This window comes from Bombyx mandarina, chromosome 19, assembly GCF_030267445.1.
Source record: "Bombyx mandarina strain Sakado chromosome 19, ASM3026744v2".
Classification (NCBI taxonomy): Eukaryota; Metazoa; Arthropoda; class Insecta; order Lepidoptera; family Bombycidae; genus Bombyx; species Bombyx mandarina.
The window spans coordinates 2,523,322-2,550,896 of record NC_143225.1 but is presented as its reverse complement, the minus strand read 5'-3'; the positions used below and the strand labels follow the sequence as shown (position 1 = coordinate 2,550,896).

The 27,575-nt window shown below is 36.9% G+C and overlaps 1 protein-coding gene and 2 long non-coding RNA genes across 4 annotated transcripts in view; 1 reads left to right on the top strand and 2 right to left on the bottom strand.

Annotated features, from left to right (window-relative positions):
- Window positions 1–27,575, bottom strand: part of AkhR (Adipokinetic hormone receptor) — a 153,444-nt gene that overhangs the window by 91,952 nt on the left and 33,917 nt on the right. The window lies entirely within an intron of this gene.
- On the top strand, window positions 15,406–16,684 carry LOC149500806 (uncharacterized). The gene is made up of 2 exons (XR_016324659.1): window positions 15,406–15,991; window positions 16,174–16,684. It is a non-coding gene; the product is annotated as an uncharacterized LOC149500806 (long non-coding RNA).
- LOC149500805 (uncharacterized) lies at window positions 16,765–19,639 on the bottom strand. The gene is made up of 2 exons (XR_016324658.1): window positions 17,162–19,639; window positions 16,765–16,832 (listed from the first exon to the last, which is right to left on the bottom strand). It is a non-coding gene; the product is annotated as an uncharacterized LOC149500805 (long non-coding RNA).

The following is a 27,575-nucleotide window of genomic DNA, read 5'->3' as shown; positions in this document are numbered from 1 at the left end:
GAGCTTGATACCAAAATATGTAGATTAGTTATGTTATGACCAACGGCTGCGTTTAATCCCCATTCCCCCCTACACAACCTTTTTGTATCTCTGTCTCTCTCTAACGCAAAACTAAGTAGAAAAAGGCTAAGATTACCCACAGATGGGGGTAAACTAATTCTAGCTGAAAACCGTATATACTAAGTACATTCTGCTTATCGGACAGGAATGTTCTAGAATTTATATACACGCTAAATCGATTGATTGCCTCCCTGGGTTAGTAATCTCTAATAAACAATGAAGTAATAAAGCGGCCCTTATTTAAATTGGCGGGTTCGAAATGCTAATTACCCTTGTCAACGCACACAGCCATCCACATATCTGAATAAGACAACAAAAGGCTTTTGTCCACTTCAACAATGTAATCATGAATTTGAACTGTGTGCGCTCGAGAATTAGGTGACATTAGGGTCGTGTTCGTCAAAGCACAAACAAGGGTCTAGACATTATGACGGCCATATCCTGCACGAGTTTTGGGCTTAAACATATGATTGTTATTTTAATTTACAAACTCTAATTACAGACGACAGCAAACACAGTGGTCTCGGAATAGGCAATAACAATATGTATAGATACGAAAGAGTGCTAGCTCTTTTTGACGTGATAACGTCTTAAAAATCGATGAACATTCGCTGCACGCACGAAAAAGTGTCACGTTCCGCCTAAGCCTGAGCGTACAAGCGAGAGCGCAAATTGGCCCCAGTGTTAATTTATCGAAAAAAATTTAATTTTCAATTAACTCCTTCTATGTATTACATATAAAAATAATCATAATGATAATTGTTTTGTAGTATGTTGTGGTTTATTTAATTTATTTTATTTGATATGTATTTCTTATCTATGTATTTTGTATATATTTGTATATATGAATATATGTATTTATTTATCTATGTATTTTGTATATATTTGTATATATGAATATATAGGTATGTATTTATTTTGGCAATGTAATTATAACCTAGTGTCCATTTTTACTAATGTCTACTATAATTCTTTAAATTATCGCCGTGTATTAACTTTATCACAGCACTTCTTGAATCTTTCACTTCACCATCGAGGGTTAACTGGAAGAGAATGCTTGCATGGCGTTAAGTTCGTCTTTGTACAATAAAGATTTTTCATTCATTCATTCATTCATTCATTCATAGTTCAGAGATAATAATTCAATCCAATTCATAAAAAAGTATGCAATTTTTCATCAATGTTTCTTTATGACGTTATCATACTGTAACTATACTGAGACCTTAGAACTTATCTCAAGGTGAGTGGCGCATTTACGTTGTGGATGTCTATGGGCTCCAGTAACCACTTAACACCAGGTGGGCTGTGAGCTCGTCCACCCATCTAAGCAATAAAAAAAAAATATATTGATATTTTAACAATATTTCTATTCATATTTGCATTAAAGTTATGGCGATCGGCCCTAGCTACTAGCTCTGGAACAGCAGGCTTAATAAATTTCTGACAACAACTCAAACATGAGTTAAATTAAATGTGCAATTACGAACTTCAATAGAGTTGCGGATAAGTTTAGGTTTAAATTGCGGCTTTTAAATTACAAGCCAAGACCTACATCAAGGTAAGTTTAGGTTTTAACGAATTATTCACCGAACAGAAATGTACGCTAAAATACAGATTTTAAATTTAATTTTTTTGCTGCGCAAACTTAAATAGCATTTGTCGGAGATATAACATATTTTTGTTAATATTAAGTATAATTCGTTTTTAGTTTTTTATTATATACTCATTTAATTATGGTTTGATCAAAGCTCACTGCAAAATAGCTTAATAGAAGAACGCGGCACATCTCTTACAAGCACAGATTCTTTTGAACAGCAAATCATTGTTTTAAACACAAAAATCTTATAATAACAAATCTAGCAGTGATTAGTAATTTCGTAATAAGTAATTTCAAACGTAAATAAAATATCAACGGAAACATTTTTTTTTTCGTTTTTTTTTATCGAAAGTTTTTTTTATTGCTCAGATGGGTAGATGAGCTCACAGCCCACCTGGTGTTAAGTGGTTACTGGAGCCCATAGACATCTATAACGTAAATACGCCACCCACCTTGAGATATAAGTTATATGGTCTCAGTATAGTTACAACGGCTGCCCCGCCCTTCAAACCGAAACGCATTAGCTACTGCTTCACGGCAGAAACAGGCAGGGCGTTGGTACCTACCCGTGCGGACTCACAAGAGGTCCTACCACCAGTAAAAAATAATTTCTCACGATGTGTTATTGTGATTCAGAACTGAAACGCACCCTGTTTTGTTTCCGCAAAACGATCGCGCGTTCTGCGTTCGAATGTCTCGGTGGTGCAATAGTTAACGCTCCTGACTGTCGCGCCTAGGGTCGTGGGTTCGATTCCCACGACGGCCCAACATTCATGTAATTTACATTTTATGTGCAGCAGGTTTATTTGCTCTTCGTCAGGTTTATCATTATCTATATATTATTATGTATATACATAATTCACCGTATATAAATACAAATGTCAGTATTTGGTTCCCACGGCACAGGGATATGTGTGACATGTACCTAATTATTTATTTATTTATTTATTCCGGTTCGAAGGTTGGGCTAGGCGTTATTTTAATACGATATTATGTCTCAAGGAAGCATTGAGGTTCCTGCAGTCTTTATTTCGTTCGTTACCTTGCCCCTTGAGTCGCGCTGTGAGGGTACTAAAGCTAAAGTATATCTCCATATATGACATCTCAATCAATATGACAAATAAGATGAATGTGAGCATAATCTATTTTCAAACAAGAGAAGTAAAATCTACCAAAAATGGATGTTATCTAAAAATAGTACAACTTTAATTATGGCAACCCAGAAAGCCTTTCATCCCACAGCTTCGATTGAAGGCTTTGTTCCGACCAATAAGCCGGCTCACTAATAAACTTAAGGATTGACTTCAGAAATTCAATTAGTACCCAATAAAATGTCGTTAACTTAAAATCAATTTCCTACAGATTGAATTCAATAGGATTCGATTACAGTACAAAAATAGAAGATAGCGTCCATTGTTTAAATGCTTATTAGAGTATTTGCAAAAATACGATTCATCATGTTTCTTTTACTCTTCTCTCTAAGTCCATTAGTTCGTATTAAGGTTGTCGTGATGTGTTCTCACAATTCTAAGAATAAATGGGAATTAAAGAAAAACATCTTCAGAGAGATTCAATTAATTATGTAATAATTATGATAACGTTGTTCGAGCTGAGAAGAAAATGGAATTGCTAACGCGTTATTTTTATTCTAGTATTCTTGCTTCTGTTTGGCCACTGGCAACACATTGTGACTGACATAAGCGACGGGTATACGACCTATTGATAAACTACCATCGTACACAAAATGTGGGATTATCTCAAAGATACCTTTAGAAAATCCATTAAATAAATAAATAATTTGGTTTTTTTTCAGCCTCGGATCGTTGGTAGCCTATTCTAGATTCTCGCGAACGGGTAGGTGAGCTCACGGGCTCAACTTGTTACAACTATGTGCTGTTTGTACGTACCGGTCGCGACTCATACACGTCCGTATATCAGTAAGCCGGACCTAGAAAAACATAAGCCGATTTCTCTTTTAAGTAATCGTAAAAGGCTACTAAGTGTTGGTAACACAACACACAACACATACTTTAATTTTATATGCATTTTTATAATGGTAACATTGGTTTGCATTCTTTTTGACGTCAGCTGTCAAAATTGAAAACCAATAAATTCAAGATGGTGCGTTACTCCAGTGATTTTCAATTGATTTGTGTCTTCAATTTATCTTTTTTTTTTTTTTTTTTTTTTTTTTTTTTTTTTTTTTTTTTTTTTTTTTTTTCCTACCTAAGCTGAGAGCCTTGAGAGGCTATGTCAGCGTAACCCTAACTTTTGTAGGTGAGCTCACGGGGCTCAAACCTGATGACGTTGCTAACACGAACCCTAGCAAGAGTCGTGCTTCGCAGAATCTACCACCGGATCGGAAACGCGACCCACTGAGAAGATCCGGCGAGAAACTCAGTGGGCTGTGTCTGAGAGTTAATTTACTCGTCGAGCCCTTCGTCGCAAGCGACGGGTTCGACGAGAACGGTGACCGGTGCTTGATCAATTTATCAAGAATCGGTCTAGTAATGAATATGTAATCGCATATAAGGATTGACACCGGCGTTCTCTGGGTATGAACTCAGCATACTGCAATAGCGAAAAAATCGGGAAACCTGTTGTTCAGGTTAGAGTTAACGGTAGAAAATCTCGCGATTGAAGCTCTATGCCTTGGACTGATCAAGTAAAAAGCCTCCTTACCAAAACCTCACTTAACGAGTGCGTGCGCCAAGCCTCAGTTCGCGAATTATGGAATACAACTGGCACGGCTATAATAGACAAGGTTTCCACATGACTACGAAGGCTCTGCCAAGACTAACCGACTATGACGGGCTACTACAGCTGATCAGTGTTCACTAGTGATGGGGCATATTATAAGTTTGTGGAGAAGCCTATTTCTGACGCTAAGCAATCATACGTCATCAACGTCAACGAATCATACGTCAAATCGTATGTCATCGAATAACCACTTAACACGGGTCGTGAGCCCGCTCAGCCTAAAAAAATATACCTAAAACCCATGGCAAGTTTTAAAGGTTGGAATTTACATTTCTATTGAAAGTGTTCACAGCTATTGACAACCAGTTGGTCGTGTCCCTAGTCCTGGCTGACGTGAACTGAATCAGTAATGTCTAGTAAGATTGCTTACTCATCGGAACAGTGTCCAGGGTAGTCACTGGAATGGATAATTTTATTAAAATTGCCTGCTGAACGAAGAAGGAATATTTGTGGCATTTTCGCTGACTAGAATTTCAAACATGGGATCTTTATTAGAATGCCAAGCGCGGTAAATGAAAATCCCGCATATACCATATTCAATGGCAACACAATCTGAACTGCGTGGTCTAGTGGTTAATATTTCCGGTATAATCGTGTCGCGCGAGTGACAATTTCGAGGTTCAAATCCTACTGCGTGTACCAATTTTTTTGTAATAAAATATGTGCTTAATCGTAACACGATAGTGGGTACAGCTTTATCTGTACTGTGTGCTTAGTGGAAGTTTTTTAACTTCTCGAACGTTAATAAAAAAATTTATGGAGTTGGAACAGCGTCCCTACGTTTGCCGCTAGGGGCGCTATCCAACTCCATACAAATTAGAGTTAGCTTTTAGAAGTTAAAAACTCCCACTAAGCACACTGTTAAACTACTTTTATCTAAGGAGTCATGCATTCCAGTTTCAAACACTGGATGCTGATTTTATAATTAAATTTGTAACTGCGTCATGTTTGAAGATGCAAAGAATCGTCTTAGCAAATAAAAAATATAAGTACTAGTATTGACATTGTTAATGAACTAATTGAGTGGCATTATCGTCGAACTATTTATGAGACAAACTTATCAAACAAATTGACAAAGTAGTTTTCTTAAGTTTCTTGTTACAGGACCGGCTTTTAGAAAATTAACTTGGAAAGAAAAATCTGATTTGAATTTAAAGTTTTTCAAATGAGCACTAACACAAGCAATTCGCTCGTTGTAGATCAATAAGTAGTTAACCCAGTAGACTTTTTATCTTTTTTATTGCTTAGATACTCGAGCTCACAGCCCACCTGGTGTAAAACGGTTATTGGAGCCCATAGACATCTACAACGCAAATGCGCCACCCACCTTGAGATATAAGTTCTCAGGTCTCAGTATAGTTACCACGGCTATCCCACTCTTCAAACCGAAACGCATTACTGCTTCACGGCGGAAATAGGCGGGGTGGTGGTACCTACCCGTGCAGATTCACAAGAGGTGCTACCACCAGTAAAAAAAAATCCGCGCCTACCATACTTAATTTTTCTAAACGAACTAAATGTTTTTGCAGAACTTCAATTATATATTTTACCATGTCGTGCAATGTTTTACGGCTGCCTGATGGTATGTAGTTACCATAAAGCTACCCAAAGAAAGAGGGCTAGAACTCGTTATTTAAGTGGAAACGACAAACGAAGCGAAAGCGCGCCATCTAGTGGACACGAGCCCCAACTACTCGTCAAACATCGGCTCACTTCTATTGAATACTATATTTTTTATTGCCCTTGTAGGCAGACGAGCTGACGGCCCACCTGATGGTGAGTGGTTACCGTCGCCCATGGACTTCAGCAATGCCAGGGGCAGAGCCAAGCTGCTGCCTAGAAACGAATACCTAAAATTTCACTTGTGCTACTTTTAATGAATAAAAGTTTATAGACAATTGACAGCCCTATCGTTAGTCTAATCTGGCACATATGTGTGCCTAGTACTCATAAAACCAGAGAAATATCTAACTAATGTGTGTGTGAGAGAACAAATAGATATCATTGTACAAATTGGCATTGTGTTTTATCAATTTAAGTCCAAAAGCTTGCGAGCCGGCGTTCCTAAAACCAAAGCTTAAAGTGTTAAGCTTAAGCGCCAGTATACATATAAATAATATAGCTACACTATTCAATTTGTATTTTAGTGAGAAAAATAAATATTCACTATTTAGTTTACATCCGAAATGAAAAGCCATCGTATTGTGCACGTTTGAACAAGAAAACATTCCGAAAATCAAATATAGAATCTCGGAATCAATACTCCGGGCGTGTATCGAGGAGTTCTCGAACTTTCTATCGCATTTCCATATTTTAATGAGGGTTCGAAACGTTATCCCATGCCTGACGTTTACCAACAATACTCTAACCTATTACTAAAGTTGATTTTTATATGCATAATATTTGCGACGTGCACTGGTGTATCTTTTTTTCTATTTGTTTCTTTATTACGCTTCATCTACAAACTGTAGTGGCTGGATTTGGTCTTTACATTTACTGGTGGTAGGACCTCTTGTGAGTCCCCACGGGTAGGTACCATTACCCTACCTGTTTTTACCGTGAAGCAGCGTTTTGGTTTGAAAGGCGGAGCAGCCGTTGTAACTATACTGAGACCTGAGAACTCATATCTCAAGGTGGATGGCGGCATTTGTGTAAATGTCTATGGGCTCCGGTAACCATTTAGCACCAGGTGAACTATGAGTTCGTCCATCCATCTATGTAATAAAAACAACATTTAAATTTCGTCATTATCATCAGCAACTCACAGGCGTCTTTTGGCGGGCCTTCCTCAAGGATCACCATAAAGAAATTTCAAATCTTTGACCACTGCTTGTTGACAGCGCTGAAATACAGCAGTGAGACGTGGTCACTCACAATGGCTTTATAAGAAGGTTTAAAGTCTCAGCAAACACCAGTGGCTTTCCATTTTTCCAAGCTATGCTCGGAGTTTTGATGCGCGATCGAATCGTGAATGAAGAGATTTGCAAGAGAACCATGATAAATTTAGCATAAATACTTATAAATAAATAGATATTATTTTACAATTAGTACAATATACTTTACTTTACATTTTTACGATCTAAAAATACATACATACACACAAATGCATACATAATATACCTATAGATATTAACAATACTAGAAAATAGTAATGTATTGAAATTGTATAACATTAAAACCAATCGCCCGAACACCTACATGAACAAAACTGCATATTCCTAATCACGGGCCTTCAGTATGGGTAATGGACAGAGCTCCAAGCTTCAAAGATTTTTATTGCAGCTGTAAGTAGTCTAGCATACCGGTCTTCTGAGTAGTCTCTGTTGCAAATAGCATCAGCAATTTCATTTAAATTAACATCATCATCAGCATGGACAGCATCGACATTGGACCGTTGGAGCTTCAGTAAGTAATAATGGAGACAATTTCTACACGGGGGAGTCATGATGAAAAATTTTTATAACCATCTTTTCTGTAATAGTAATTAATGCATCTTTATTATGTTCCAACCCAACATACTACGCATCATCTATTATTTTCTTCCTTGTCATTCTAATTTTGAGCTGTCGTGGTATGAGCTTATAGTATTGTCATAGGCAGATGTGCGTCTCGTGACTTCTCGCCACCTCCATGCATTGTAGTACACCCATTGTCGATATCACCCAATCTGTCCATAGCGTCTCTTATTAAACTAGACTATCAATCAAAGCGTGGGACAATCAGACCTTAGCTTTAGATTACTTCGGATTCTCACATAAACTTCCTTACTCCATCTTTTTTTTTTATTTATCGCTCATAACCAACTCGATTTGAACTGGCAACCGATAAACAGCCGATAAATAAATAATCTGTGTGCCTAATCTGTGTAAATAAGCTGAAGGCCGTCGCCTTGAAGTCAATGTGTCAATAAAAAATCTCCATTTCACTCTTCGTTAAGCATATTGAGTGGAATTCAGTGACATCCGAGGAATGCCCACCGATTAGTAGGGTCATACGGGCTCTTCGACTAATGAACACCCAGAAATTGGTATCAAGTTAATGTCGTTTATTTTAATGTATATGGGCATCGGTCTCCATTATCCTGATGATGGACCGTTAGAACTTAAACTAGACTGCGAATACCAGGATTCGGTATTATTAATTCCGTTTACACGCCAGCATCAAAGAATATTAGTATGTCGTGGTTAACGACTTTTAGTAATATTAAGACGTTGTTTTGACTATTATTTTAAATGATGAAATGTTGTTTTGATAAATATCACAAAATGTAGGGTAGACTCCGTAACGCCACAGTATAAAATGGCGGTACGTGGACAGGGTCGTGGCATTCCGTGTCAGACAGTCATTCAGTCCGTATCGGACGGTCCGTCCGTCTCAGTCAGTGAGTCTCTGCCAGTCAGTCAGTCGGTATGTGGAACGAAACTGTCGGTTTACCCTGTCATTGTGAAAGTTGTGTGTATTGAGTTTCAATAATTATTAATCAAAAGGTTTTATTGACTTTTTATAAACTGAGTTCAACCAAATACGAGTGATGACGGAAACTACCGCTTAGCCATCCCCGCCGCGCGCCGACAAGTATATTAAGTATGAAAAGGCTGTCGGGTATTGCTTCATTCAAGTGTCTAATCACTCAATGGTGGGCCGATGGATGCCAGTAATGCCATAAGTACACACAAACCGCTGCCTACCACTGAGGATTCGTTTCAACAAGTTATAGGGTGTTTTTTATTACCCGGGTGGTTGATGTCACAGCTCATAGGTGCTAAGTGGTTACCGGACCCCATAGATAACTACAAGGCAAATGCCACCACCCAGATCGAGACATGAGTTCTAAGGTCTCAGTTTTTACAATACAACGGCTGCCCCGCCTTTCAAACCGAAACGCATTACTGCTTCACGACAGAAATACGTACGGTGGTTATACCTACTCGTGCGGACTCAAAATATGTCTTACCACCAGAAGTGTGAAGGTAAATATAGGGGAGTCAAGTCTAGAAGATGGTAAATGCTGAGAATGTTCTCTAAAGACTGTATTCGTACTTTAGTTGTTATCGAACCTGCCGATATCGGGTAGCAAGAATGAACTCTGCTCCGATGTCGTGTGTGTGCTAAGGCGGAATGCATGTTGCGTTACATTCAATCAAGAAACTCGATGAGTGAGACTAAAACTTTAGACGCCCGATCGAATCCATATTAAAGCTGTATATACTGTTGAACTCAAGCAGATACTTCAGAAGACAAAAAAATCCGCCACGGATCACGAAACGGAATAAGTATTCGATCTGAATGGGAATTCCAGACGAACAAAGTGTGCTTCGCTCAGTCAATGAATCTTCAGTGTATCAAAAGCATAAAGCCACTTCTCCGGTCCTAAATAGAAATTGAGCTCTTGACGGAGCACTTAAAGTTCGTTTTCGACTGTACCTATCTATTTACTGTCGTACCGGCGCTTAGGAGGTTCTTATTGGTGGCTTCAAAGCTGTTCTTCCTAAAATCAGTGGATAATTATATTTTTCGCTCCTCCTACCGTGATTGGAAAATATTTTACATTTTACATTTGTAACAACTCAATCAGATTTAAATTTTGAAATATTGTTACGCGCTGGGGTTCGGGTTAAATGAAAATTCTACCGAAGTACAAATTAAAACGGTATTAACATTTAGAAAACATTCAGAGCACTTTAAAATTCTCAATTCACTTCTTCCGCTTCCATTCAAGTGATCCCTTCGCTTTTCCGCTTCGAGTAGTTCCAATTACTAACTGACTCGTGCCATCTCTGCAACGCCTTTATAGTCGATACGACATCCCTAGATTTATCAACAACATTCCTCACAAGTCGAGTATTTTCGATGTGTAATTCCACAATCTGAAAATAGATGGCGTTGTACTTCTCGAGCGTTCTAGTTGTTGCTAGATCCTTTGATATTCGTTTATAGATTGGTCGATAGATGGCGTTATTCTTACTGGGGTAACAATATTATCAATTAATCATTGCCTTGGTGCATGTAATTTTATTTTCCTTTTAAAGTTCCCTGTCTCATTTCAAATAAATGCTATCTTATTTGTATCATACCTATACCTTAGAATAGCAACAACTTTCGTTGATGTAAAAGGCGACTGAGGTCTTCATCAGAGAAGGGTGGAAAGCCGTGGTAGAATTCACTTCATAATATCTATAGTTTTTGGAAATAATTTAATATTAAGTCGTGGGCTAACCCTCAACGGCAAAAAGCAGACAAAATCCTTAACAATGATAAAAACAAGTTCATTTCTCTTACGTGCTTCCTTAGCATATTTTTCTTTTTTCTTTTTTTGCTTACATCTGTGGACACACACACACACACACAGCTCACCTGGTGTTATGTGGTTACTGGAGCCCATAGACATCTATAACGTAAATGCGCTACCCACCTCGAGATATAAGTTCTAAGGTCTCAAGTATAGTTACAACGGCTGCCCCACCCTTCAAACTGAAACGCATTATTGCTTCACGGCAGAAATGGGCGGGGTGGTGGTACCTACCTGTGCGGACTCACAAGAGGTCCTACCACCAGTAAGAATTCCTTTTAGTCTAGATTTGTGTCCTGAAACAGTAATGTACACGGTAGCGGTTGCACTAATGCTATTAAAACATCTTTACATCGGACAAATGCGTGTAGATACTTAACATTCAACATAACTACCGCTAATTCCAAATTCAAATTCAAATTCAAATTCAAAATCATTTATTTCAACTTGGATGTCATCAAAAACACACTTGTTGAATGTCAAAATGTAAAAGAAAATGTTAACTCTACCACCGGTTCCAAAAAAAGCCACAGTCCTGAGAAGAACCGGCGAAACAAACTCAGCGGGCTTTTTTTTTTTTTTTGTATTTTCTCAACTATTTTCTTTTTTTTTAAACAAGAAAACATATTTACAGTATACAAAAAAACAAGTCAAAAAAATACAATTCAAATAAATAATAATAATCCGATTCTAAATTACGCTAATAACATTAGCTTTTCTTTTTCTATAGCCGATTCAATTTATCCTATTTAGCAACACGCAAAGGCAACGAATGCTCCAACGAAACAGTGGAATTTAATCAATTTGCCATTTCTTATTCAGTTTGCACGTTCAATACATTCGCGTTATGTAAATTTGAAAGTACAGAAATCGATTACATTCGATTCCCGGGCTTGCTATAAACGTTCTGATAGACCTGGCGGCATCGGGACACGTAGGTATCACGTAAAGGAGAAAAAAATTGCGCATTATTCGGTATTTCTACGAGGAAAACGTTTGGGCACAAATGTAATTTCATTGCCTTTGTTGCGAATAATAGTCCTATTAGGTGGGCACGTGATTTTATTTTTGTTCCATGTTGGGTGAAATGGTACCTGGTTATGTGTATTGAATGCGGTCCATGGACCACAAGTTGAGCACCGCTACGCACCTTGAACACGTTTTAAGTAGGTTTTTTTATTGCTTAGATGGGTGGACGGACTTACAGCGCACCTACAACATAAATGCACCACTCACCTTGAGATATAAGTTCTAAGGTCTCAAGTCTATACGGGCGGGGCAGCCGTTGTAACTATTTACAACGGCTGCCCCGCCCTCCAAACCGAAACGAATTACTGCTTCACGGCAGAAATAGGCGGGGTGGTACCTACCCGCGCGGACTCACAAGACGTCCTACCATCAGTAAAATAACCTTATTCCTTAGAACCTTACTATATTAGTAGACCTTAGATATTAGTCATTAGATTATTAGATATTAGTTAGTTATTATTAGTATTATTCCCTTTGCTTATACATAAATATATTGTTACGCCGGTAAGAGTAACGCCATCTATCGCCAAATAGCCGAACGAACATCGAAGGATCTAGTAACATATAGAACGCTCGAAGATTACAACGCCATCTATTGTCAGCTAGCGGAAACAAACAATACTCGACTTTTGTGGAATATTCTCGACGATTCTAGGGATGTCGTATCGACTATAAAAGCGTTGCAAATATGGCACGCAGTCAGTTAGTAATCGGAACTACTCGAAGCGAAACAGCGAACGGATCACCTGAAGCGAAGCGGAAGAAGCGGATTGAGAATGTTAAAGTGTCTGTGAAGTGTTTTAAGTGTTCTAAGTGCTAATACAGTGTTAACTTGTAATTCGGTTGAATTTTTATTTTTCCCGAACCCCAGCGCGTAATAGTATATATATTCATCAACTACGTGTAAATTTCAATGCAACACGATAAATTCGAATTGACGTCGCACTTCTTCTTTGCCAATCAAGTATTAAAACTCACCGCACAATAACAATATCTACGAATCGCACCACCCAGCGTGTGTGCGTTGAGCCAAAATACCGTTCATTATTTACGAAATTTTCCCAAGAAACTTCTGGTTGGTTGGCCCGATAAAATGCCTTCCCTTTTGTTAACGGAACCGTGGCGCATCAGTCCTTCATTCCAGGCTCGTCGCTATTTCGGTAAGGTTTTATTGGCTGACAGCGTAACGTCAAAGCTGTCACCAATCTTGATGTAGAGGAATAAGTCACACTTTCGTTGAATAAAAGAGTTTATAGTTCACACCTTGAATACTAAGTATGCTCGTAGATTCCTTACGTAAAACTGTACAAGTAAGCCCTGCGTAATTTTAACCTGGATGGCGCAAGCTTAATTTGAAGTCGGAGTATTACGTAGAATAGCTTTCCCACCCTTCAAACAGGAGCGCTTACCTGCCGACACTAAAGCTCGCAATATGCTCTTAAAACAGTATCATCAACATCAACGTGCGTGTTAACTGTCAACTGACTTTTCTTTGCCCGTTTAGGCAGACGAGCATATGGCCCACCTGACAGTGAGTGGTTACCGTCGCTCGTGGACGTCAGCAATGCTAGGATCAGAACCAAGCCGCTGCCTACCGTTTTAATACTATTCCAATTTTTTTATGTAAAAACATCGATTTCTTGATCCTACTCACTCCATCTGTCGTCCGTTAATGGAACTATGACAGAAACCCTCCACGAAGTCTCGACATGAATATTTCTAAATTACATCACAATCGGATGAATAACTTAAGAACGCGTGGACGACAAACATACAAAAAAAGCTTATACGAATCGCGATTCGTAGATTCAGCGACGCACTGCTCTTGCTAGGGTTGTGTTAACAAATTCTCCACGGCATAATGAGCGCATTTACCCATCCGGGCGCAGCTGGTATTACTCCTTAGGCTACCAGTGAATAAGTAGGAAAAATACGAGTTCGACATTAAATTACAGCAATAAAAATAATTGTTAGCTACGCGGCATAATTGGAACAGCCTACTGGCGGCGGACATTGAAATCCAACTCTGAAATTATATCTTGTTAAATGTTAATATTTGAGTAATTAGTTATTGATCGAATTATCAGCATTAGTCACAAGCGGATCATTGTTGGTGCACGCGTACGTGACCCGAGCGGTCGCCTCCTGAGATCAACAACAAACAACAGCTAAACAATGATAACATGTACTGAACATTCACAACATCAATCTGAACGATGACGTAAGCTGTTGTGTATTATTAGGACAAGCTTAAAGACTCCAAATATTTTCCAGACCAGGCCGATCAACATTTTTTGATGTGAAACATCTATAATCGCACGTAAGACCGATTGCTGGCGTGGCGACGCGTTGCCCCTTATATGATAGTATTGTTACGCCGGTAAGAGTAACGCCATCTATCGCCGAATAGCCCAACGAAAATCGAAGGATCCAGTAACATCTAGAACGCTCGAGAAGTACAATGCCATCTATTGTCAGATAGTGGAAGCACATCGAAAGTACTCGACTTGTGAGGAATGTTCTCGACGAATCTAGGGATGTCGTTTCGACTATAAAGGCGTTGCAGATATGGCACGCAGTCAGTCAATAATCGGAACTACTCGAAGCAAAACAGCGAACGAATCACCTGAAGCGAAGCGGAAGAAGTGAATTTAGAATTTTAAAGTGTTTGTTGAGTGTTTTAAGTATTCTAAGTGTTGAACAGTTTTAAGTCGTACTTTGGTGGAACCGAACCCCAGCGCGTAACAGTATATGTAATACATACATAATCTATATGTAGTAGTGTGTCGCCATGCGCGGGCGACTGTTTCTTAATATTAATATTTTATCTTATACCTTTAAACGAGCAATTCTTGTATATTAATATATATATAATCTGAATCTCGGAAACGGCTCCAGCGATTTTCATAAAATTTAGTATACAGGGAATTTCGGGGGCGATAAATCGATCTAGCTACGATTTATTTTCAGAAAAATGTTGTTTTATTCGTGTTTTCAATAATCAATAATCAACTCTTCCCGACATCTATTGGCAAATAATAAAACTATTTTTCTTAATTGAGGGCAACTAGCCGCTGTAAAGAGACACAACAAGATGGCGTTATCAAAAAAAAAAACGAGCAAAGCTCGGTCATCGTCTGCTTTTACATTATACCACATGAATTTCTTGTCGTAAGCTATCCTTTTCTATACCTGTACAAATTAATATCAATGTTTCATCTGCCAGCCATCCCAAGATGGCTCATTTATTTACCTAATCGAATATTCATTTCATATTATTTTTTATGCGAGTTAGAATTATGGTCATTCCGAGAATCCATCCGAAAATGCTCATGACATATTTAGGTTACAAAGTTATTAGTGCAATATGGCTGAGCCGTAGCTTCCTCGCATATCGAACATAAAGATCCTAATTACATTGAAACAACAGCCGCTTTTCGTCGTCAGGGGTAGCAACGTAAAATTCTAAAACATTTATTATTCTCGCGGATAAGAAAAATACAGATAGTCGAGTTCACGATACATTAATCGTCACAAATTTAATAACCTTTTTGCCCCTCGATATTTTAATCGCACGCGACCCACCTCGGAAAGTTTTAAAGTCCGCAAATCCATCCCGTGTAGCGTGCATGGTGAACTGTGTGCTTAGTGCGAGTTTTGTAACGTTCTCACTAGCGAGCCAGTTTGCTCAAATTTGTATGCAATTGGAACAGCGCCCCTAGCGGCAAACGTACTCGGTGTTATTTTGTGAGTGCGAGTTCATATTAACGTTGTGATCTCGTAACCGAGTAATTTTACCGAAATGAGTACTACGAATGACATTTGTGCGAGTGCGTGTTACAAATTAGTGGATTTTAACGTTTCGATCGAGTATTTCTTTAGTAGTTTTATTTTTCCAACTAGAGAGGCAAAAATATCATGCCATAGAACCTAATTTTTTTTTATGAAAAATGATAATATGGAGTGAAATGGATTTGATTAATTTGAAGCATTAATCAATGGGGTTGGCCGGTTAAAGCTTTTCTCAGATGTCGCCAGCGTAGCTTGTTCCCTTGTCACAGAGAGCCGCCATTTTGTGTGTTTTGCGTTAGTGATATTTCTGCATTTTGTGACTTTGATACGGTTCTTATTACTTTCTAAGTAGTGCTAAACAGTTTTACAACATGTATTCCAACTGGATAGTTAAAGAATTAAAGGAGGAGTTGAGAAAACGTGTTGCATCTTTACGAAGAAAAAAAAGTGGATTTTGTCGAAAGGTACAATGTTGATGTTTTATTTTAACTTAGAAAACTTCTCTCAAACTGTTTCCGGTAGCTATTATAATAATAATATTAAATTGTGTACCTTAGGAACTTTATTCCTTGTAGCATGTGCAAAAAGAATTGCTCATATTACACACATTACCAACCAACTAATGTATTATTTTGCTTTTTTTCAGATTAGAGCTACATGACCAAAATTTTAATTTTGAAACAAAATGAAAAAAAATGCTCTAGCAAAATATGCTAATATATATGATTTGCTAGTGGAACCATGTGGCATTTTCAATAGCCAAGAGCGCCCATATCTTGCTGCATCTCCTGATGGTGTGTTGGGCGAAGAAGCTATAATTGAAGTGAAATGTCCATACGCTAGCAGAAAACATGAAATAAATATAACAACGGTGCCTTACTTAGAACAATGTAACGGGATATTGTCTCAAAAAAAAACCTGCCCATATTATTATCAAATCCAAGGACAGTTATACTGCTCAGGAAAAACATACTGCAACTTGGTCATTTACACCTACAAGGACATCAAAGTGATTTATGTTGAAAAAGACAATAATTTTATAAATAATATGTTAAATAAATTAGATATCTTTTATGAAAATATTTTCAAAGAAGCATTGTATGAAAAACATCTGTATTATAACTATACACACTTGTCGAAATAAAAAATCAGGAATATTTTTAATTATTTTTATTGACAATTCCTTCTCTAATATTACTTATGTAACTTCTCTACTTTTTGTTTCTTCAGAAACTGGTTTCATATTCCATGAAAATATAGATGGTACAGCACCTTTCTTCAGATATTTATGTTAATGTTTGACACCTACAACACAAAGAATAACATTTAAATATACTATCACAAGGAAACCTGACCATAGTTTCAAAATATTTGTTATTGCAATGGATGCAGCGATTTAGATAGAACTTTCAATAGTAACAGCTGATAATGAACAACAGCTCATGAGGAATGTGTTTCCTCCAGTCTGATTTTGTGTTTGTTAAAAGGTTCCTTACAGCATAAATCTACTTGCAAAATTTGTTAGCAACTAATAGTATGCCTAACTAATTATTATTGGATTTTTTTAATAAGAGAACAAAGATGTGTGCTACACCTAGTCATGCATTATAAATATTTGACAGAAAGAAGCATACCTGTGTATTTACTAATGTTTTCATAGTCAGATTCCACAAAGTGTTTACGACATAACCTCGAACTTTGTGGGAGTACTTTTTACGCGTCAAATGGCCTTTAACAACAGTCTTCTAATTTTCTTGTCCTTCGGGAATTGATGTACTCCAATTTCTGAGCATACTGGTACAAAACAACGCGTCATTGTGCTTAAAATAATTTTTAATCAAAAATTCCAATACAAATATTGAATGTTATGGGAACAATGCACACCAGCGCCACTTTGACAGTTGCCAACCCCATTGGCATGGAATGAAATGAAATGAGATCAGATAATATGGGATAAAATATAATCTCTGCAAAATGCTGATTATATACTGAGATTTTTTTCAGTGGACCTTTTCGAAGACTTCGAGAAGCTACGTCCAGCGGTTTTGTTTAATTTTTTTAAATTTTCGCACTTTCACAGATACTAAACAGTTAATAAACCCACGTTACTTTGTTATTGCACAGATGGGTGGACGAGCTCCCGGCCCACCTAATCTTAAGTGGTTACCGGAGCCCATAGACATCTACAACGCAAATGCCGCCTCCCACCTTGAGATATTAGTTCTAAGGTCTCAGTATAGTTACAACGGTTGTCCCACCCTTCAAACCGAAACGCATTACTGCTTCACGGCAAAAATAGGTAGGGTGGTGATACCTACCCGTGCGGACTCACAAGACGTCCTACCACCAGTAATTACAAAAATTAATTTTGCGGGTTTGATTTTTATTACATGATGCTATTCCTTTACAGTGAAAGTCAATCGTAAACATTTGATAAGTACGTATTTCATTAGAAAAATTTATACCCGCCGGCGGGATTAGAACACCGGTGCATTGCAAGATACGAATACACCGGACGCCTTAACCTTTAAGCCAGGACGGTCTCAAAATTACACTTATACACGAAGAAATATTAAATACGCATTAACTAAGAAACATTAAATAGACAAAATAAAACAATTCACACAATTTAGCTCCTCGCGGTCCCTCCAAAATGTCTTTTCACCTTTTTTTCCTAGTTGTTCAATTGTAAATGAATAAATCAAAATCAAATCGAGTTTACGTTCTATACGGTGAAAAATGAAGAATTGTGAGTGTGAGTTGAGATATGCTACTCGCTTCGCAGGGCGTTTATTCACCGAGAGCAGCAATAATATTATTTCTCGTATATTGGTAGCACGTGATGTTTTGGCATTAGACCGCCTAAATGAAATACAACGCATTTTAACAGCATTTTAATGAGAACCACCCACTTTCAAAATTATTCGGGTAATGTCACGTGTTCAATACTATTTTGTACCTTTAGAATTAAAGTGGCTCAACCCAAAATTCTTAGTTTCTGGTAAACTTCAATATTGTAATACAATAATTGTATTTTTTTAGTTTTTCGGTTTAAACACTTTAAGGCATGCCATTTTATTTGAAAAAGACAGAAAGAGTACTTTGTCCTTTTCTAGACTAAAAGAGACTGTTTAATTTTATAAGCTGATAGAATAATATAGAAAAGAATAATAGGATACCCTCTAATCGTCACATTGGAAAAAGGTATGGCTTTATCATTTTATCATTTAAATTATTTTTTATTGCACTTATAAAACTAATTTAATTTACAATATGTAACTACATATATCTATAACTAATCCGTACTTGTCAAATTCCTCATAAATTGTCAATATTCTTAATAAAATTCCTATTAATAATATACAAGTGCAAATGTTGAGCTGCTTGCTAGAAATGATATAATAGTGTTTTGTTTTTTTGTTGTTTCCTTGTAGGCTGCCTGTAATAATCTAAATCTGTGTGAAAGGCAATAAATGATTTTATTATTATCTACTAATGGTAGTCCAGTGGTCGAAATTTGACCATAATTTATTTAAATTTTAAGTTTGAACATTATTATAGTTCTATTGTCACCTTTCTATTATCATCATTTCTATAATAATCATTGCTCTATGTCGCCAAGGCTACATTATAGAAAAATAATATTAAAGACAAAAAATCTATTCTCAATTTGACCACAGATTGATAAATCAATAAACAAAAAAAGTATAAATGCATGTGTGTGTGTGTCTGTCAAATACATGGTAATGTGTGTAAGGTTTTTTTATTCATTTAGTTTATTTTTTTATTGTTTATGCACAATAATAAAAAATATATTAGCAAACATGCACTACTTCTTTATATTTTCTATAAGTGTGGGAAATTTCATACTTCTCCGTCCGCGCAATTTTCGTAAAAAGGAGTACAACATTTTTGCTTCACGTATTACTTAAAATGTAGGTTCTTAATAATAATACATAAGTGTTTTGAAATATAAAACGAATCTTAAATTTTTTAGTTATACCACTTCCATTCTAAGGGTGCAATTTCGTAAACAAACTTTGCCGTAATGGCGTAACCTTTAAAATACACGAAAACTGCCCAGCATAAACATATTTTTTTAGTAACTTTAATAGAAGTATTAGAATTAGAAGTTTATTATAGAAGTTTATTATAGAATTTATTTAATTGTAATTACATATTTAGACAACCTTAACATAATTAATCTTGGAATAGGTAATTATTTCAGCTTTTTTTAATTAAGATATTATGTTTTACATAGGTTTAATCATTTACCCGTTGAACGTTTATAAAATGATTGTATTTACGGTAATAGTGTTGATGATCTTCATTAGGTGGCCCAAATATGCTAAAATTATTACGAGCATCCATCCTTATTTATAAATGTGTAAAGAAGCAAAATTATTATTACATTGTTCAAATTTCTATATAATTTATAAATATAAATCTGTACGTATGTACCTGTGAATATGTATATTGCGCGCGCGTGTGTGTGTGTGTGCGCGTGTGTATGTGCATGTGTGTATATATTTCTATAATAGATAGGTACACAGTGTGCAATTCATTTCGAAATTATTCTTGCCCATCTAATGGTTGTCTGGAAGAGATCACTCTTAGCGATAAGACCAAGAAAGAATGTTTCACAATATTTATTCATTTTGTGTACAATAAAGAATACCTACTCTTTCACTGGTGGTAGGACCTCTTGGGAGTCCACACGGGTAGGTACCACCACCCCGCCTATTTCCGCCGTGAAGCAGTAATGCGTTTCGGTTCGAAGGGTGGGGTAGCCGTTGTAACTATACTGAGACCTTAGAACTTATATCTCGAGGTGGGTGGCGCATTTACGTTGTAGATGTCTATGGGCTCCAGTAACCACTTAACATCAGGTGGGCTGTGAGCTCGTCCATCCATCTAAGCAATAAAAAAAAACAACTCTATCTCACTCTCTCTCTCTCTCATCAAACAACTCTTTAAAAAAAAGCAATGATTTAATAAGAATTAAATGAAAAAGCAAAGAATTAATATGTACATATTTACAACTAGCTAGACGTCTATAAAATTTTCTAACCGAAAAAAGATATGTGTATAAACCATTAGAATAGATAAAACCTTCAAAAACAACATTATTATTAAAAACGAAAGAAAAAATCTTGATATTGTATTGGTTTCACGGCAAAATTTTTAGTGACTACTTAACTTGCTTGAAAGTGAAGAAATACTCTCAAAATCCATTAATTTGCAACTCGCACTCGCACATACAATAATCGAGAGGCTCACTTCGGTAAAGCTATTCGATACATGAGACAGCAACATAACAAACCTTCTCTCTCCCACAAAATGAGATTCATAAGCTTACCACTAGGTGGCACTGATACAACCTCACACAAATTAAACATATCATTAACATCGACTGAGTAATTAAAAAAACTCGCACTAAGCACAGGTACATTACCCATTACTCGAATAATTATAAATATCGTTAGAAAGCTTGGCATTTCAATTAAACGCCTTAAAAAAACCCTTGCGTGCTACCAATATAAAAGAAAAAATTATCGCTTCTCAAGATGAATAAACGTCCTGCAAATCAAGTAACTCGCACTCAGAGCTCCGCACGTTTCACCGTGAAGAGCGTACACTCGATGCGAGTCATTCGATTCGATTTTTGAAACTCGCACTAAGCCTACTGATAACGCATTTCGAGAATTGAATTCGCTGTTAACACATTTGCTGCCGACGAAATGATATAAAATTATTAGCCAGAAACCAATTATTTTTATAGCGTATATTGATTAAGTATATATGTATGTTTAAAAATATGGATGAAAGTATGTTGATGATATTATTATTTTAATAAAAAAACACCTTTTTCGGATCCGAGTGGTCGGCACTTAATTAGCCTGACACGAATCCGCGGAGCGTCTCAGATATTGTGAATCGTTCGCGAGTAATTAAATGCAATCTTGTTATTGTTAATTACTTGTTTACTCATTATTGATGCATGACTGAATCTCTTTGTCGGCGATAAATGTTAAAGGTCGCGTGTTTTTTGCTGACAACCACACCTTTATATGAGGTCTCGTTTTTTTTATTGTTTACGTGGTGTACGACCTCACAGCCCACATGGTGTTAAGTGGTTACTGGAGCCCATAGACATTTACAACGTAAATGCGCCACCCACCTTGAGTTGTAAGTTCTAAGGTCTCAGTATAGTTACGACGGCTGCCCCGCCCTTCAAACCGAGACGCATTACTGCTTCACGGCAGAAATAGGCAGGGCTGTGGTACCTACCCGTGCGGACTCACAAGAGGTCCTACCACCAGTAGTTTAATCTCGTTTGCATTGGATACGCACTCTTACTTACCCATATATATGGTAATGAACTAAGCCGAAGATAGTAGAACTATGTAGAACCTATACTCTATTCCAATTACGAGGTCCCTTTTGACACTTAGAATGTAACTCTTCACGTTTCGCATAATTATGAAATAATAATAATTTTTTGTTCACTGAGTGTTTTAAGTGTTCTAAGTTATCTATATATTAATACGTGAAGCAAAAACTTTGTATCCCTTTTTACGAAAACTGCGCGGACGGAGGAGTATGAAATTTTTAACACTTATAGAGAATATAGAGAAGAAGTGCACAATGCTAATATATTTTTTTTAATAATGCATAAAAGATACATTAAATCAATAAAGAAAACATTACACACACTACCTAATATATTAAGTGTATAATCTATGCACACTACATACCATGTATTTGACGCACACTCGCATGCATACTATTTATTGTCAAACTTTTGTTCTTGACGTCTGTTGTCAAATTGAGAATAGATTAAATATTGTTTGTCTTTGTTAATATTTTTTATAGAGTAGCCTTGGCGAAATTTGTGATTATAAAAGTATAAAATACAATCATAATAGTGTACAAACTTACAATTCCAATTAATTATAGTCGAATTTCGACTACTGCGGGACCTCTAGTAAATACAGTTTCACGTTGTACTTTGGTGGAACACAGCCTGCCGAATTTCTCGCCGGATCTTCTCAGTGGGTCGCCATTCCGATCCGGTGATAGTAGATTCTGAGAAGCACTGCTCTTACTAGGGCCAGTGTTAGCAACACTCCCGGTTTGAGCCCCGTGAGCTCGCCTACACGTCAAGGAGAAGCTGAAATAGCCTCTCAAGGCTATCAGTGTAGGTAGGAAAAAAAAGGTGGAACATTTATTTATCCAGAACCCCAGCGCGCACCAATATAAATTTAAATTTATGCAACCACGCATCGGAGAGGACAAGAAACATTCAAGATTACTTTTTTTTTTTTCATTATCCTTATTTACGTTATCAAAGACTCCTTTATTAGGTCAAGTGTATTCGGGGCTAATTTCAGGGGTAAAAATTCATTCTTGACAAAGAATCCGATAGCAAAGAAACTGATGAGGAATTTTGAAGACGGAGTTTTTTTTTATTAGCTTCGGCCATCACATGGACGTTATAAAGATATTAAATTATTCAATTTAATCTTGTATTGCACTGACGAAGCTCATGATCATCATCATCATCTCAGCATATAGCTGTCCAGTGCTGAACATGGGCCTCTCCAATCGTCTCCAGTGCGGCCGGTCCGTTGTCACCTGCATCCAACGTGACCTAGCGATTTTCACTAGGTCACGTTGGTCCATCTCAAGACGGGTACCGGCGACGGCGGACCTTCGGCGCGCACTATGCGGTACCGTGGGTTTCGTGGAGTTGGAGTAATAGGGCTCGATGAGGACTGGATTACCCAGCGTAAAGAAAAAAAAAGGTCTTTGGTCCATCTGGTATATGGCCGTCCTACACTGCGCTTGCCAGTGCGTGGTCTCTACTCATAATCTTTCGGTTCAGTAATCGGTTCGACTCGAAGCGAAACAGGGAACGGGTCACCTGAAGCGAAGCGAAAGCAGTGTATTGCGATTGTAAAATGTTCCTTAAGTGCTATAAATATTGAATAGTTTTAATGTGTACTTCTGTAAAAGTTTTATTTAACCCGAGCCCCAGCGCGTAACAATAATAAGAATCCCCTGTGAAATTACATAATAATATATATTCAGTTTTTCATCTCACTGTTACGTCCATGTCGTTGGAATTTGATGCTTTCAGCATAGCGGATAATCATTACGGCGTTGATTTTCTTTTTGGAAAGCTATTAGGAAGTTTGTATGGTGATTAATTTATAACAGGTCTTATAATACAAATAGATTGAGCTTAGTTAGTAAAAAGAAATTGAATTGAATATTACACACTCGAATTCTGTGTTTTTGAGATTTATTTGTCAAAATAACTGGTCTGGCGGCCCAATTTCTTGTGCGTTTGACTTAGAGATCGGAGTTCGTGGGATCGATTCGCATTACATGTAAACATTGGGTGACGAACAAGTTTGTTTGCTCTTTGTCTATTAGATTACATATATTTAATATATAAATGTACTGTACTACTGTACATAACTGTAAATATATCCTAGTAACATATAATATAATAAGTATATTAGCTCTGAACACAATTTAAAGAGTTTGATTCGAATAAATGAAGCAATCGATATCCGACATTATTCCTAAAACTTTAAAGATTCATATAGCACACCAAAAAATCCAAAATATAAAAATTTATGAAAATAAACACAAATAGAAAATTGAAAATTGAAATTCGAAATTGCTAGTAAATAATTTTGTATTACGTCACAGAGTCCTGAGTCCGCACTAGTGGCTACCACCGTTTAGTCTTACAGTACGATTTGCAGGATCAATTCGGAGGGTCAACCGCAAAAAGAGACTCCAACTCCGTGATCAAAGGTCGCTGTGGTGTTTACAGCTTCAAACACAAAAACCGCAGCTGCAAAGGTATTGAAAAAAAAAAAACTTAGCATTGAATTGTATATGTCATAGAAATTGGTAGCTAAACAATTTGATTACGTTTGTAAATGTTTAATGAAGGACTCTACTAGGACTATTCGAAAATCTTATATAAGTCAAATATCGTCACAGATTGATTGAATTGCGTTCAGGCTGTTCATTTTTATTTAGTTATTACACCTCACGTGCACATACAGGGGCGGACTTAATCTTTATTGCATTATCTACTAGACAACCAAAAATAAAGATTGAAAAGCATTTGTACGTGGTAGCTATGACTGAACACAGGATATTTGACAGAAGCCCGAATCTCGCTAACTTCAAAGTTCGACGATAATCTCGGACACCTTTGTATTTATTGCTTCTATGGGTGGACGAGTTCACGGCCCACCTGATATTAAGTGGTTACCGGAGCTTATAGACATCTACCACGTAAATGCCGCCACCTACCTTGAGATATGAGTTCTAAGGTCTCCGTTTTTACAGTACAACGGCTGCCCCGCCCTTCAAATCGAAACACATTACTGCTTCACGGCAGAAATAGGCCGAGCGATGATACCTGCCCCTGCGGACTCAAGACGTCCTACCACCGGTGAATTTAGTAAGATTTGGTTTCCTTTTGCGTATCACTTTTTCTCATACATACATACTCTCTGAGAGAAACTCAACATAAGCATGTAATGTTGAAAAATGTCAAGGAAAGAATTCGCAATCCTTACTACGCCGCCCACGCGCTATGGTCTACGATGGTTACACGTAAATTTGTGGACCTGAATTCTTACAAAGACAACCAGGACCGCACTCAGAAAAAAGGCGCGAAACAAGCGTGCGGTCAGACTTGAAGACTCAGACTTCAATTACAGAATACAGTCGAGTATACGTGTTTTAAGTTGAACAGTGATAATTAGAACTCCAATAACGTTGGAGGGGCGACAATCGGCAGGGGATTGGAAGTTCAGTGGTTGACACCACCCGTTTTTTTCTCCTACCTATGCTGATAGCCTTGAAAGGCTATTTCAGCTTCGCCCTAACATGTAGGTGAGCTCACGGGGCTCAAGCCGGAGTGTTGCTAGCACTGGCCCTAGCAAGAGCAGTGCTTCGCAGAATCTACCACCGGATCGGAAACGCGACCCACTGAGAAGATCCTGCGAGAAACTCAGTGGGTTGTGACTGTGGGTTCATTTGCTCGTCGAGCCCTTCGTCGCAACGGGTTCGACGAGGACGGTGACCGGGGCACCGCCCTGAAGTCCCTTGTAGGGTATCGCGGGTTAAGCCCTACGAAACCGGGAAGCCTCAACGTATATTATGTAATGTGCTTACAAGTTGACGGTTTTTTTTTATAAAATAGTACGTTCTCTGTCTGGCAGATATTTCAATACTTAATTTCATTTTACTTATTTCTTCTTATATTTCAACAGACTTAAATCAAATCAAATTTTTTTTATTCAACATAAATGAAAGTGCATACTTGTTGAACGTCAAAAAGAACTAACCGCCAATTCACTAAAACTAGCCTCCGTCCTAAGAAGAGCTGGCAATGGATTGTTTTTTTATTACGTTAGATTTTATTTTAGTTTTACTAATTTCTAGTTTTCGTTGATAACATGTGTTCAAATCTTATCAATAATACAATGGTAGAACATCAATTTACTGTAAGTTATTTCTTCTCGTTACCTTGAATCTTTGTTATTTTTGTTGTGCCCTGTGATAATTCCAAACATTGGAAAACGGCATATAAGCAATTTGCAAATCACATTAATAATATTTACAGTTTAATCTTCCGTTCTTCTTCTTCTGTTTTGTCTACATCTTACATGTGGGGTCGGAACAGCGAATTTTTCTATTCCATTCTCTTCCATCAGTGGCTACTTCAACACTTACTCCTCTCTCTCTCATATCGTCATTCACACACTCCAACCATGTCTTCTTCGGTCGACTTCTTCCCCCTCTACCTTACACCACCATTTCCATACATCTCCTAGTCACATGCATCTCCTCTTTATCTATTAATCTCCCGTTCTAAATTTACATTTTACTTTTTCTTACATTTCGACTACTACACTGGTTGTAAACTAAATGAATTCAATAAAAATTCAATCATAACATCACTGTGACAAAACTCAATTTCGGCGGTATCGCTTAATTTGGAATTAATATTAATTTGATAATGTTGGAAACCCAACAAATTGGTATAAAACCTTTTATATTATTGTGGTTGTGGTGTTTGACATTACATTTGAATTTTGAATTTTGGAATGTCTTAGATTTGTCATTCTCTTTTTTCCGTGCTTATTGTACGCGAATTATAAAATTTCTAAAATATACAAATTTTATACGTACAATCCTCGCGAGTTTATTTATCAAGTTCCTTGCCCATCATAATCATACAGTCCACTACAGATAATGTCACAATTACTCAACGAGTATAATCAGATACTACTGGGATAAATTAATTCTTGACCTTGTTAGTTTTGATTAGGTTAAAATGCAGCATGACAACAAGAGCCCGAATAAAATAAAAAAGCGTGAGTGTCTAGGGACGCCCAGCACAAGTCATAACTCAAACTAATCTAGGATGAACTATTTAATATTGAAATTGTTCCACTTGAGATAAGCTTAGGTTGTAACTTAAATTTTATGTATATATTAATATGATAATGTTAGGAAAATTGTAACATTAATTGAAAAAGATATATAAATAGTTAAGAGTTACATAATATGTACTTTCTCAGTACCGCTCCCCTATGCGTGAGGGAAGGGAAGACAGACTGGTTTCGTAACGCGTTATGTAAGAAAACGGCTTACCACCCCATAAAAAGTTATCACTTCAAAATTTTAAAACAATTTAAAAAGGAAAAGGAAATCATAAACAGATTGACGCTTTTATTTATAGTTGAATTTAAAGTTAACGTTCGGGGAAATTGTGCATATTTTTAACTACTATACGTTATCAACTTGACTAATATTATTGTGATTTAGTCTGAATTACCCAAAATATAACCATAAAGTAAATATGAAGAAAATCTGCCATCCTATTTTAATAATGAATAATAAATTACAGTTGCCGAAGCCAAGCGAGATCGGGTAGTTTTCATATAATAACATTCATGTACTATAGATGGCGTGGTTGTAGTCTTAAGAAATTAAGGTTTTTTA